Consider the following 12,142-nt stretch of genomic DNA (forward strand, 5'->3'; position numbering starts at 1 on the left):
TTTCTCCATCCCTTAAAAAAATAAAAACCAAGCTGTGGTGGCAGATGACTTTGATCCCAGCACTCAGGAGGCGGTGTCAGGCAGGTCTCTGAGTTTGAGGCCAGTCTACAGATCAAGTTGCAGGACAGCTAGGACTACCCAGAGAAATCCTGTCCTGGGAAAAACAAATACAAAAGTTCATGAGACCAGCCAACAGCCAACCATAGAAAAGTCAACCAAATCAAACTCCCACCACCACCACTGGAAATTGCTCAACCTGTGTTATTAAAATTTAGGGCATAATTTTATTGGGTTGTATTTTGTCTTATTTTGCTTTTTTAAATTTATATAGAGCTAGAGAAATGGCTCTGCAGTTAAAAGCACTAATTGTTCTTCCAAAAAAGCCCACATAGCAGCTCACAACCATCTGTGGCTCCATTTTTTTTTCCTGGCCTGTGAAGAAGAAAAGGGCATTGGATCCCTGAAACTGGAGTTACAGAGGGTTGTGAGCTGCCATGTGGATGCTGGGAACTAAACCCATGAGCGTGCTAGGCCGATGCCATGACAGGCTTCTAATTGGCAGTTAAGGAGACTAGGCCTAGGTCTGTTTCCAAGAACTGGGCCTCAGAAGCTGCCCTGCCACCTGTCCTGAGGCAAGGACTATGGGTCAGCAGCAGTGTCCAGACCACCTCAGCAACAGTTTCCAGACACTCCAGCAAAGTCCCAGCACCCACACCGTGGTATTCCATTACCATAGAGATGGATCCAACAGATTAATAGAGAGGTCACCCACCCCGGCATTCCCTAGTGTGCTTCAAATCAGACCTGTAAGCCAAGCTGGTGTCTCTATTCAGGTGATGGGAGACCCCAGCATGCTGGACTTCTGCAGAAGAAAACACTCTTTGTGTTTACATACTATTTGAGCTCCGGTATCATTCTTCAGTGATTCATGGCCCCTTACACCCAGGTCCTCTGTAAGAGCAGCACATGCTCTTAACCACTGAACCCTCTCTCCAACATGTATTTTTTTTTTTTACCTGTATTTCTCTGCTTTCATTTTGCTGTGATAAAGCACTGATTAAAAGCAACTCTGGGGGGTTGGGGATTTAGCTCAGTGGTAGAGCGCTTGCCTAGGAAGCGCAAAGCCCTGGGTTCGGTCCCCAGCTCCGAAAAAAAGAAAAGAAAAAAAAAAAAAAGCAACTTTGGGATAAATGGGGTTTTTCACACATACGCAAAACCACAATGATCAGAAATCATAATCTGAAAATACCTTGTAATGGGAAGTTATGAATTGTCTGTGGATGCTTTTCCACTAACACGCCAGGGTTGAACATTTGTGATTGAGATGATACTGCCTAAAAACACAAGACTTACTACTGGCCTTTGCTGATGCTACTAAATTTCTTTGTTCCTATTTTTGTTAAAAAATAATATATATACATGCTTGAATACTGAAATAGTACTAGAAATTTATCTTATTTAATTGGTTTATTTCAGGAGGGGGCCTTGAGATAGGGTCTCACATATCCCAGGCTGGCCTCAAACACACTTTGTCACCAAGGCTGACCTTGAAATCCTGATGCTTCTGTCTTCACTTCCCAGTGGTGGATCCCCCAGGGGCGTGCCACGTTTTTTATAGTCGCTCTTTCCACAAAAGCCCCTATTACTAGCTATATTGGTTATATTTCTCTTGCTGTGATAAAACATCAGGGCCAAGGGAATTTAAGGAAGAAAGAATATTTCTTAGGGCTTCAAAGGAATAAATCCGTAACGTCAGAGCAGAGGCAGCCAGAGCAGGAATCCCAGAGCTCGCATCTTCAAAACCAAAGCACAAAGTAGAGACAGATAGCAGGGCTCAGTTTTAAGCTCTCAAAGCCCCCTAGGGACATACTTTCTTTAACAAGGCCACACCTAAACTTCCCCATACAATACCACTATCTGGACCAAGTCTTCACATGCCCAAGACCATGGAAGACATTCTCCCTTCGTCACACAGGCCTGTTCCTGTAACTCAAATATGGACAGAAAGTTACCATCAAAAATCACCCTCATCATCACGCCAACCTCTTTTTGGAGGCAAGCTCTCACCATGCGACAAAGGCTGACGTGGGAGTCATTAGGTAGCCCAGAGTGGCCTCAAGCTCACGGTGATCTTCCTGTGTCAACTTCCCAAGGTCTAGGATTGCAAGCATTCGCCACTGTATCTGCCTTCCCAGCTCTTTCCTTGACGTTTTAAGTCATTCTTTCCTCGGCGGAAGATGACAAATTGAATGTCTACTGTGTTCACTAGTGTGAGGTTTTTCTTTCTTCTTTTGGTTTGTTTGAAACATGGGTCTCATGGAGCTAAATCTAACCTTGAACTCGACCTACAAAGAGCTGGGATTTACAAGCTACAGATTTTTTTGTAATGTGTATGAGAGTTTCGTCTGAGTATATGTGCACCTCTTTCCTGTCTGGTGCCTGGGAAGGCTCAGAGAAGGCATCAGATTCTCCGAAAGAGCGACCAGGGCTCCAAACCACTGAGCCATCCTCCATCACCCAAGGTGTTTTCTTGAAACAAAGTTAACTCGAGAAGGGGTAGTAATCTGAGAAAGAGGTGGTTTGCTTTGCTGTGGAGTTTGTTGTTGTTGTTGTTTGTTTGTTTGTTTGTTTGTTTTTTTGGTTGGTGTTGTTTGTTTGAGACAATCTTTCATATAGCTGAGGCAGCCTCAAATTCCCTTAGTAACCTAAGCTGACCTTAAAATTCTGATCCTCCTTCTTCCATATCCTAGTGCTAGGATTCCTGTGTACTGGGGATAGAACCCAGGACTTTGTGCATTCTAGGCAAGCCCTCCATATCCCCACCTCTTAAACTATGTGTTAAATGAATAAAATTAAACTTTTTTGAGGTGCTGGCAATCAAACTCAGGGCTCATATCAGCAAATGGTCCACCACTGAGCTACACTCTTAGCCTGAAAACTGTATGTTTAAGTGCATAGGGGATGGAACTGGAGATAGCCGGTCAGTGAAGAGCACTGTTGCTCCTCCAGAGGGCCAGGTTCAGGTCCCAGCACCCACCTGGCAAGCCTTACCACCGCCATCACGCAGTAGACAAGGGCAGGAAAGGGCAGTGAAAATACCCTATCTACCCACCCACCCTCAACAATGGGACAAAGTAACCGATCTTGGAACCTAGCCAAGTTACTAATAACTACCATGGTGATGCTTAAAGAAAATGCTTCCCACCTCCCGAAGCCAGACGCCTTCCTGCGACTGCAGCACTCCACCCAGCTCCATTTTCTGCACAGGACCTCTGAATCACTATATCCATTCTATGTCTCCCAGATCCTTCCAGTTGGGCCTGGCTCTCATGCCAAGATCAGAGGTCTAGCAGCCACTTCATTTCCTGGCACAAATCATTGTGTTCTGTGGTTGGTAATAAGGTCAAAATGAGGTGCCGCTATCCCCCATCCAGGGGTTCTTACATTGTTACTTTGATACTCTGACTTTGTGAGGGAAGACTGCCTTCTCTTTGGCGACTAGATAATCGGAGGCAGTACAGCCTTCTGCTTTTTTGGAATGCTGGCTCTTGGTGCCCAGTCATATGCCAGGAAAAACTCCCGGCAGCCTGTGAAGAAGCCCATGCAGAGAGGAACACGGACTGAGCCCGGAACTCAGCTGCACTCTGGGCCAGGAGCCAGCACTTCCTTGCCAGCCATGGAGTGCACTGGCTTGAAAACCAGATCGTGCAGCCTCCAGCCTGCTACCCTGACTAATCCAGAGAGTGAGAGGTGAAGCTACCCAAAGCAAGAGCAACATTTATGAGCAACATAAATGATGACATGTTCCTAACGAAGGAGCAAATTAATAAGCATGAAACTCATTTTCTCAAAATAATACTTTTTGGTAGTTTTTTAGTATTTAAAAAAGCTTAGTATATACATATACATACATATACATATATATAGAGAGAGATACAGACATAGATACAGATATAGATATACATATACATATACATATGCATGGTTATGTACACATGGGTGCAGGTACCTGCAGAGTCCAGAGGTGTGAGATCCCTTGGAGCTGGAGTGGTAAGACATCCATTGTGAGTACTGGAAACAGATCTAAAATCCTCTTAAAGAATAATTCTGTACTATCTCTCCAGCCCCGTACCTTTTTTTTTTTTTCTTTTAAAGAGTAATGATCTTTGGGATAGGACTACCTCAATTGGTAAAATGCTTGCCTAAAAAATCATAAGGACCTACCTGAACTTGATCCCCCAAACCCACTTAAATGCCAAGTGTTACTCTTTTTTATTCCAGTCCAGGAGGCAGAGCCAAAGAGGATCCCTTGGCTCAGTGGTTAGCCAGCCGAGCCTAATTGATGAGCTCTAGGCCAATGAGAGCCCCTTCCTCAACGAATGCAGACAGTATGCCTGAGAATGATACCCAAGGTTGTCCTCTGACTGCCACAGGCATCCACCCAAATGTGCACCTGAATAGTCACATACACTAACATGCATACACTGACATGCATACACTAACATGCATACACATGCATAAAGAGAGAAACGGCATGTTTTGATTAGGCTGCTTTCAAACTCCAGAGCACAAGCAATTCTCCTGCCTCAATACCATTGTGCCTGGCAAAATTTTAATTTTGTTGCTGGTTTTTTTTTGTTTGTTTGTTTTTTGGTTTTTGGGTTTTTTTTCTGAGTTGGGGACCGAACCCAGGGCCTTGTGCTTGCTAGGCAAGCGCTCCACCACTGAGCTAAATCCCCAACCCCGTTTTGTTGCTGTTTTTAAAGATCTATTTTCTATTATGTGCATGTGTGTGCAGGTACCCAAGGAGTCAGATTTCCCTGGAGTTAGAATTACAAGCTATTAGCAGCTACCTGATATGTGTGCAGGGAACTAAACTCAAACATTTTATTTCCTTTAAATTCCTTTAAGTATTTAGTGTAAACAATGTTATCTACTCTCCTTAAGCTTTGACTTAAACAAACAAACAGACACCACTGAGAAATTCCACGTGGCATCATTTTGGTTTACTTTGATTTCTGCTGGTGTTGGTGATCAAACCAAAGGCTTCAAGTATATTTGTTAAATGCTCTACCATGGATCTACAAACCCAGCCTCTCAGGTGGGCTGAATGATGTCGAAATGAAAAATAATCAACAAACATTACTGAATTATCTACAGAACCATGGGCTCTGCCTAATACATGCCTGTTACTCTGAGAACATTTTGACCAGGCATGATGACATATGACTGTATTCCCAACACTTGGGATAGTGAGACAGGAGCATTGTTGTGTGTTTGAGGCCAGTCTGGATAATAGGACTGGGTCTCCAAAAACAAAACGACAACCAAAGAAAGGAGAATGGGGAGCAGGGCACAGTGGTAATACCTTTCATTCCATGTCTCAGGAAGCAGAGACAACTGGATGTTTGCGAGTTTGGAACCAGCTTGGTCTACACAGCAAGTTCCCAGATATCAATATTGACTTGGTGAGACCCTATCTCAAAAAAAAGGATAGGGGTGGAGTGGGAGAGAGAAGAAAAAGAGAAACTAAGCCCAGAGAAGAAGATCCAGGCCTTCAGGCTATTGGATTTGTTCTGCTGATCGTGAAGCCTAAGAAAGGTGGTGATCTCTGCTAACCCTAAACTCAGGTAGGTGTTTAGGACTCATCCTCACAGGTATTGTGGGACTAAGAAGCTTTTGATGGATTCTCAAGAATTAGAAATTTTGAGAGCCATGCATGGTGGCTCACACCTGTAATTGAGATTGCAGCACCAGGTACATTGATGCAGGAGGATCACTGTGAGTTCGAGGCCAGCCTGAGCTACAGAGTAAAACTAAACAAAAAATTAAAAAAGCCACCCAGGGTGATATGGAGGTACTCCTGTTATCTCAGGACTCAGGAAGCTGGAGCTAGAGGCAGGTCCATCTGCCTACAAAGTGAGTTCGAGGCCAGGCTGGGCTTCCTGACACCCTGTCCAGAAACTAAACAGTGCTCAATGGTTAGCACTTGTCCATCAAGCATAAAAGGTGGGATTCAGATGCTAGCTATATGTGATGGTCTGCCATACCCCTGGCTCAAAATGAAGGTGAATTGTCAGAATGCACTCTAAAAGTGAAGTCATGTGAGAATTCTGGGTGCTTGTGAGAAAACTCCAAGAAAACCAGAGTCTTGTGACCTCAGTTTCTTCAAAACAAAACTGTTCTTGGAATGTGTTTTTGTGTTCCTCCCAGTGTAATGGTTAGGAATGAGCTTACTTCAGGTGTTGCTATTCATACGCCTCTAGGAAAAACATCTTTTTGCCACTTATGACCTTTCCTTGTGATTGAACACTTTACTTGCGTGACTCTTGTTAATCCTCAGAGTATAAATTGTCCGATGCTCTGATTGGCTAGTGCGTGAGATTTAGTCTGCCTTGTTTTTAGGCCCTGCTTTCCCAGGTGCACACTGCCAGTGGGAGCAGTAAACAATGAAGTAAGACAGCTAGCCAGATTTGTCTGACCCGCACATGGTACCAACACAAACGCTTGTCTGATCTCCAGTGCTGTGACATGTGCACACACAGAAAAATAAGGTCACAACAACGAAAAGCTTTCTGCAAAAAGTAAAAGGAAATTCTGTGCTAGGTGGCGGTGGCACATGCCATTGATCCCGGTACTCAAGAGAAGCATTGGCAGGCTGATCTCTGAGTTCAAGGCCAACCTGGTCTGCAGAGGGAGTTTCTGGATAGCCAGGACTACACAGGGAAACACTGTCTCAAAAAGAAAAGAAAAAGAAAAAGAAAATTTGGCATTAGAAGTTTAAAGATAAATGCTCAAACTGTGAGCATTTTGCCTAGATACAAAATTCATGCTCTTTAGACAATTTTAGACTCTATTCCCAGAACTGAGAATCCAGGAAATAACCCTATAGGTAAATGTTGCCTGCATCAGAATGTGTTCATCTAGAAAACAGGATATCCAACAAATGGCGGCCTCATCTGTGAGTCAGTGTGTTGTCAGGTTGTTCTCTCTCTCTCTCTGTGTCTCTGTCTCTGTGTCTCTGTCTCTGTCTCTCTCTGTGTGTGTTCGCATGTGTGTCTGTCTGTCTTTCTGACTTCTGTCTCTCTCTGTTTCTCTCATACACACACACACACACACACACACACACACACACACACAAATAAATACATGTGAAAAGAAATATTTAAAAACAGGATCTCGGGGTTGGGGATTTAGCTCAGTGGTAGAGTGCTTGCCTAGAAGTGCAAGGCCCTGGGTTCGGTCCTCAGCTCCGGAAAAAAAAAAAAAACCAAAAAACCAAAAAAACAAAAAACCAGGATCTCTCCATTTGCTGCATCCAAGAAACACACCATCAAAGATAGACATAAGGTTCAGTTGTCAACTTAACCCAGCCAGAGCTGTGAGAGGAAAGCCTGTATTAGGGAATTGCCCAGATCAAACGGTCCTATGGGTATATCTTTAGGGAACTGTCTTTATTACTAACTGATGCAGGAAGGGCCAGCCCACTTGCAGGCAGCACATCCTCAGACGAGTGGTCTTGGATTTTGTAAGAAAACTAGAGCTGGAGAGATGGCTCAGTGGTTAAGAGCACTGACTGCTCTTCCAGAGGTCCTGAGTTCAATTCCCAGCAACCACATGGTGGCTCACAACCATCTTTAATGGGATCCGATGCCCTCTTCTGGTGTGTCTGAAGACAGCTACAGTGTACTTATATATAATAAATAAATAAATCTTAAAAAAAAGAAAAGAAAAGAAAAGAAAAGAAAGCTAGCTAAGCATGTATCAGAACGAGACAGAAAGCTGGCAAGCACACAAGCAAGCAGGCAGGCAAGCAGTGTTCCTCCATGGTTTCTGCTTGAGTTCCTATCCTCACTTCCCTTAATGGATTGTGGCCTGGAAGTTATAAGTCAAATAAACGTTCTTTCTACCTCACGTTGCTTTTGGTCAGTGTTTTATCACAGCAACAGAAAGGAAGCTATAACACTATCTTAGGGTAGGAGGATGGAAAAGATACTCTGAGCAGATAGAACTAAGAAGCAAGCCCCAATGCTATTCTGCTATCCGACAAAATAGACCACACCAAATCCACTCAGGAGAGATAAAGGGGTGTTCTCTTTGTCTCTCTCTGTCACCCCTAGACCCCGGCAGGGATCTCATTATGAAGTCTTAGCTGTCCTGGAACTCACAATGTAGACCAGACCTCAAACGTACAGAGTTAGCCTGCCTCTGCCTTTCAGTGCTGGGACTCAAGCTTGGCCAGCCCCACCAGGCCCCTTGGGAAGGACTCTTCACACCGAGTAAGAGGATAATTCTTCAAGAGAACATAACACATATGCACCAAGCGCAGGGACACCCAGTTTCATAAAACAAATGCTACTAGATATAAAATCACTGACTATCCCTCACAGAATAATATTGGATGCTGTTAGTGTCTCACTCTGGCCTGCAGATTGATTAACCCAGCAAAGAATAAACTGAGAGAAACATGGCATCACAGAGAATTCCGTACAAACGCTGTGGAATAACATCTTCACAGCAGCCCATGGGACTCTACAATAGATGACATCTTAGGACACAGAGCAAGTCTCAACAGATACAGGGAAACGGAAACAATGCCTTATATTATATCTGACCACCATGGAATAAAGTTAGAAATAGCAAAGGAAGCCATGGAAATCTTATAAACCCACGGAGACTGAGCAGGACACTACCAAACGCTGGATGGGCCACTGAAGAAATTGAGAAGGAAATTTAAAATTCTTAGACTTGGCTAAAAAGGACACAACAAACCAGTGTCTCAAGAGCCTACAAGATGGAGAAATTCCTCCCTCACCACCTATACACACACACACACACACACACACACACACACACACACACACTCACACTATATCTATATCTATATCTATATATCTATATATCTGCATACACTTTATAGAGGGGTATATAAAGAGCCAAAAGAAAAATCAAGAAACAAGCAACCCAATTAGGAGGAAGGTAATAGAATTAAACAGAGTTTGAAATAATAAAAATGATTAAAAAACAAAGACTTTAAATTTCTGAGCCAACAAGATGATTCAACAAGTAAAGGTGTTTGCTCTAGAAGCCTTATATCCCATGGCAGAGAAGAAAACTGATTCCTGAAAGTTGTTCTCTGACTTCCACATGCCTGCCAAGGCACACAACACACACCTGCACATAATAGTTAATAATAATAGCAATAATAATAATCAGTTGTTTTCGAGTTTTAACATAAGGGAGTTACAAATTACAACTACTTGGAAGGCTGGCCAGATGGCTCATCTATTAAGAGCATATGCTACTTTTGCAGAGCAAGGACCTGAGTTTGGTTCCCAGCACTCATATTGGACATCCCAAAACCACCTATAACTTTAACTCCAGGGGGTTCAAGGCCTCTGTCTTTTGATGGCATCTGCATTTGAGTGTATATCACACACACACACACACACACACACACACACACACACACACAGACGTATAATTAAAAATAAAATAAATCTTTTTTAAAACCTACTAGGAGGATTAAAAATAAATCTTTTTTAAAAATTTCTTCTTGGAGACTCCCTTTCATCCCAGTCAGAATGGCAATGATTAAGAAAGCAGGGTGACAGAAATGAACCCACACACCTATGGTCACATGATTTTTGACAAAGGAGCCAAAACCATCCAATGGAAAAAAGATAGCATTTTCAGCAAATGGTGCAGGTTCAACTGGAGGTCAGCATGTAGAAGAATGCATATCGATCCATTCTTATCACCCTGTCCAAGTGGATCAAGGACCTCCACATCAAACCAGATACACTCAAACTAATAGAAGAAAAAGTGGGGAAGAGTCTTGAACACATGGGCACTGGAGAAAATTTCCTGAACAAAACACCAATGGCTTATGCTCTAAGATCAAGAATCGACAAATGGGATCTCATAAAACTGCAAAGCTTCTGTAAAGCAAAGGACACTGTGGTTAGGACAAAACGGCAACCAACAGATTGGGAAAAGATCTTTACCAATCCTACAACAGATAGAGGCCTTATATCCAAAATATACAAAGTCTCACGAAGTTAGACCACAGGGAGACAAATAAGCCTATTAAAAAATGGGGTTCAAGGCTGGAGAGATGGCTCAGTGGTTAAGAGCACTGACTGTTCTTCAAGAGGTCCTGAGTTCAAATCCCAGCAACCACATGGTGGCTCACAGCCATCTGTAATGGGATCTGATGCCCTATTCTGGCAGGCAGGTGTACATGCAGATAGAGGAGTCATATACATAAAAATAAATATTAAAAAAACATGGGGTTCAGAGCTAAACAAAGAATTCACAGCTGAGGAATGCCGTATGGCTGAGAAACACCTAAAGAAATGTTCAACATCTTTAGTCATAAGGGAAATGCAAATCAAAACAACCCTGAGATTCCACCTCACACCAGTGAGAATGGCTAAGATCAAAAACTCAGGTGACAGCAGATGCTGGCAAGGATGTGGAGAAAGAAGAACACTCCTCCATTGTTGGTGGGATTGCAGACTGGTACAACCATTCTGGAAATCAGTCTGGAGGTTCCTCAGAAATTTGGGCATATACCCAAAAGATTCTCCAACATACAACAAAGACACGTGCTCCACTATGTTCATAGCAGCCTTATTTATAATAGCCAGAAGCTGGAAAGAACCCAGATGCCCTTCAGCAGAGGAATGGATACAGAAAATGTGGTACATCTACTCAATGGAATACTACTCAGCTATCAAAATCAATGATTTTATGAAATTCGTAGGCAAATGGATGGAACTGGAAAGTATCATCCTGAGTGAGGCAACCCAATCACAGAAAAACACACATGGTATGCATTCATTGATAAGTGGATATTTCCCCAAATGCTTGAATTACCCTAGATACCTAGAACACATGAAACTCAAGATGGATGATCAAAATGAGAATGCTTCACTCCTTCTTTAAAAGGGGAACAAGCATACCCTTGGCAGGGAATAGGGAGGCAAAGTTTAGAACAGAGGCTGAAGGAACACCCATTCAGAGCCTGCCCCACATGTGGCCCATACATATGTAGCCATGAAACTAGATAAGATGGATGAAGCAAAGAGGTGCAGGCTGACAGGAACCGGATTTAGATCTCTCCTGAGAGACACAGCCAGAATACAGCAAATACATAGGCGAATGCCAGCAGCAATCCACTGAACTGAGAACGAGACCCCCGTTGAAGGAATCAGAGAAAGAACTGAAAGAGCTTGAAGGGGCTCGAGACCCCATATGTACAACAATGCCAAGCAACCAGAGCTTCCAGGGACTAAGCCACTACCCAAAGACTATACATGGACTGACCCTGGACTCTGACCTCATAGGTAGCAATGAATAGCCTAGTAAGGGCACCAGTGGAAGGGGAAGCCCTGGGTCCTGCTAAGACTGAACCCCCAGTGTACGTGATTGCTGGGGGGAGGGGGGTAATGGGGGGAGGATGGGGAGGGGAACACCCATATAGAAGGGGAGGGGTAGGGGTTGGGGGATGTTGACCTGGAAACCGGGAAAGGGAATAACAATTGAAATGTAAATAAGAAATACTCAAGTTAATAAAGAAAAACAGAAAAAAAAGGGAAAAAAGTCTTAAAAGAAAAAAAAAGCAGGGAGTGCATTCTAAATACTTATCCTCATGCTCATAGGTATGCGTGGCTCCAAAACCAAAGACGCTTCCCTTTGAAACACACAGAGATTGTTATGGAAAAACCACGATTGGCCAAAATACAGAGAACTAGAACTCATGGGTGCCCAGGCCTAATGGGTACATCTCAAATACAATTTTGTCATCTAAGGTTCAGGGGACATCATGGAAGAGGGCATGGAAAGATTTTAAGAGGAAGTCCCACACCCGCGGATCCCGGCCCGCAGCAGCTCTCTGCTCCCAGACCCGGTGAGAGAGAGACCCAACCGCCTGGTCAGGTGGGCACTCCTGAGGCTGCAGAGCGGAAGAGACCACCAACACTGCTCACCCCTGCCCACATCCCTGGCCCAAGAGGAAACTGTATAAGGCCTCTGGGCTCCCGTGGGGGAGGGCCCAGGAGCGGCAGGACCCCTGCCAGAGACACCGCCGGACCCTGAAGGAAACAGACCGGATAAACAGTTCTCTGCACCCAAATCC

Source organism: Rattus norvegicus, chromosome 4, assembly GCF_036323735.1.
Source record: "Rattus norvegicus strain BN/NHsdMcwi chromosome 4, GRCr8, whole genome shotgun sequence".
Lineage (NCBI taxonomy): Eukaryota > Metazoa > Chordata > Mammalia > Rodentia > Muridae > Rattus > Rattus norvegicus.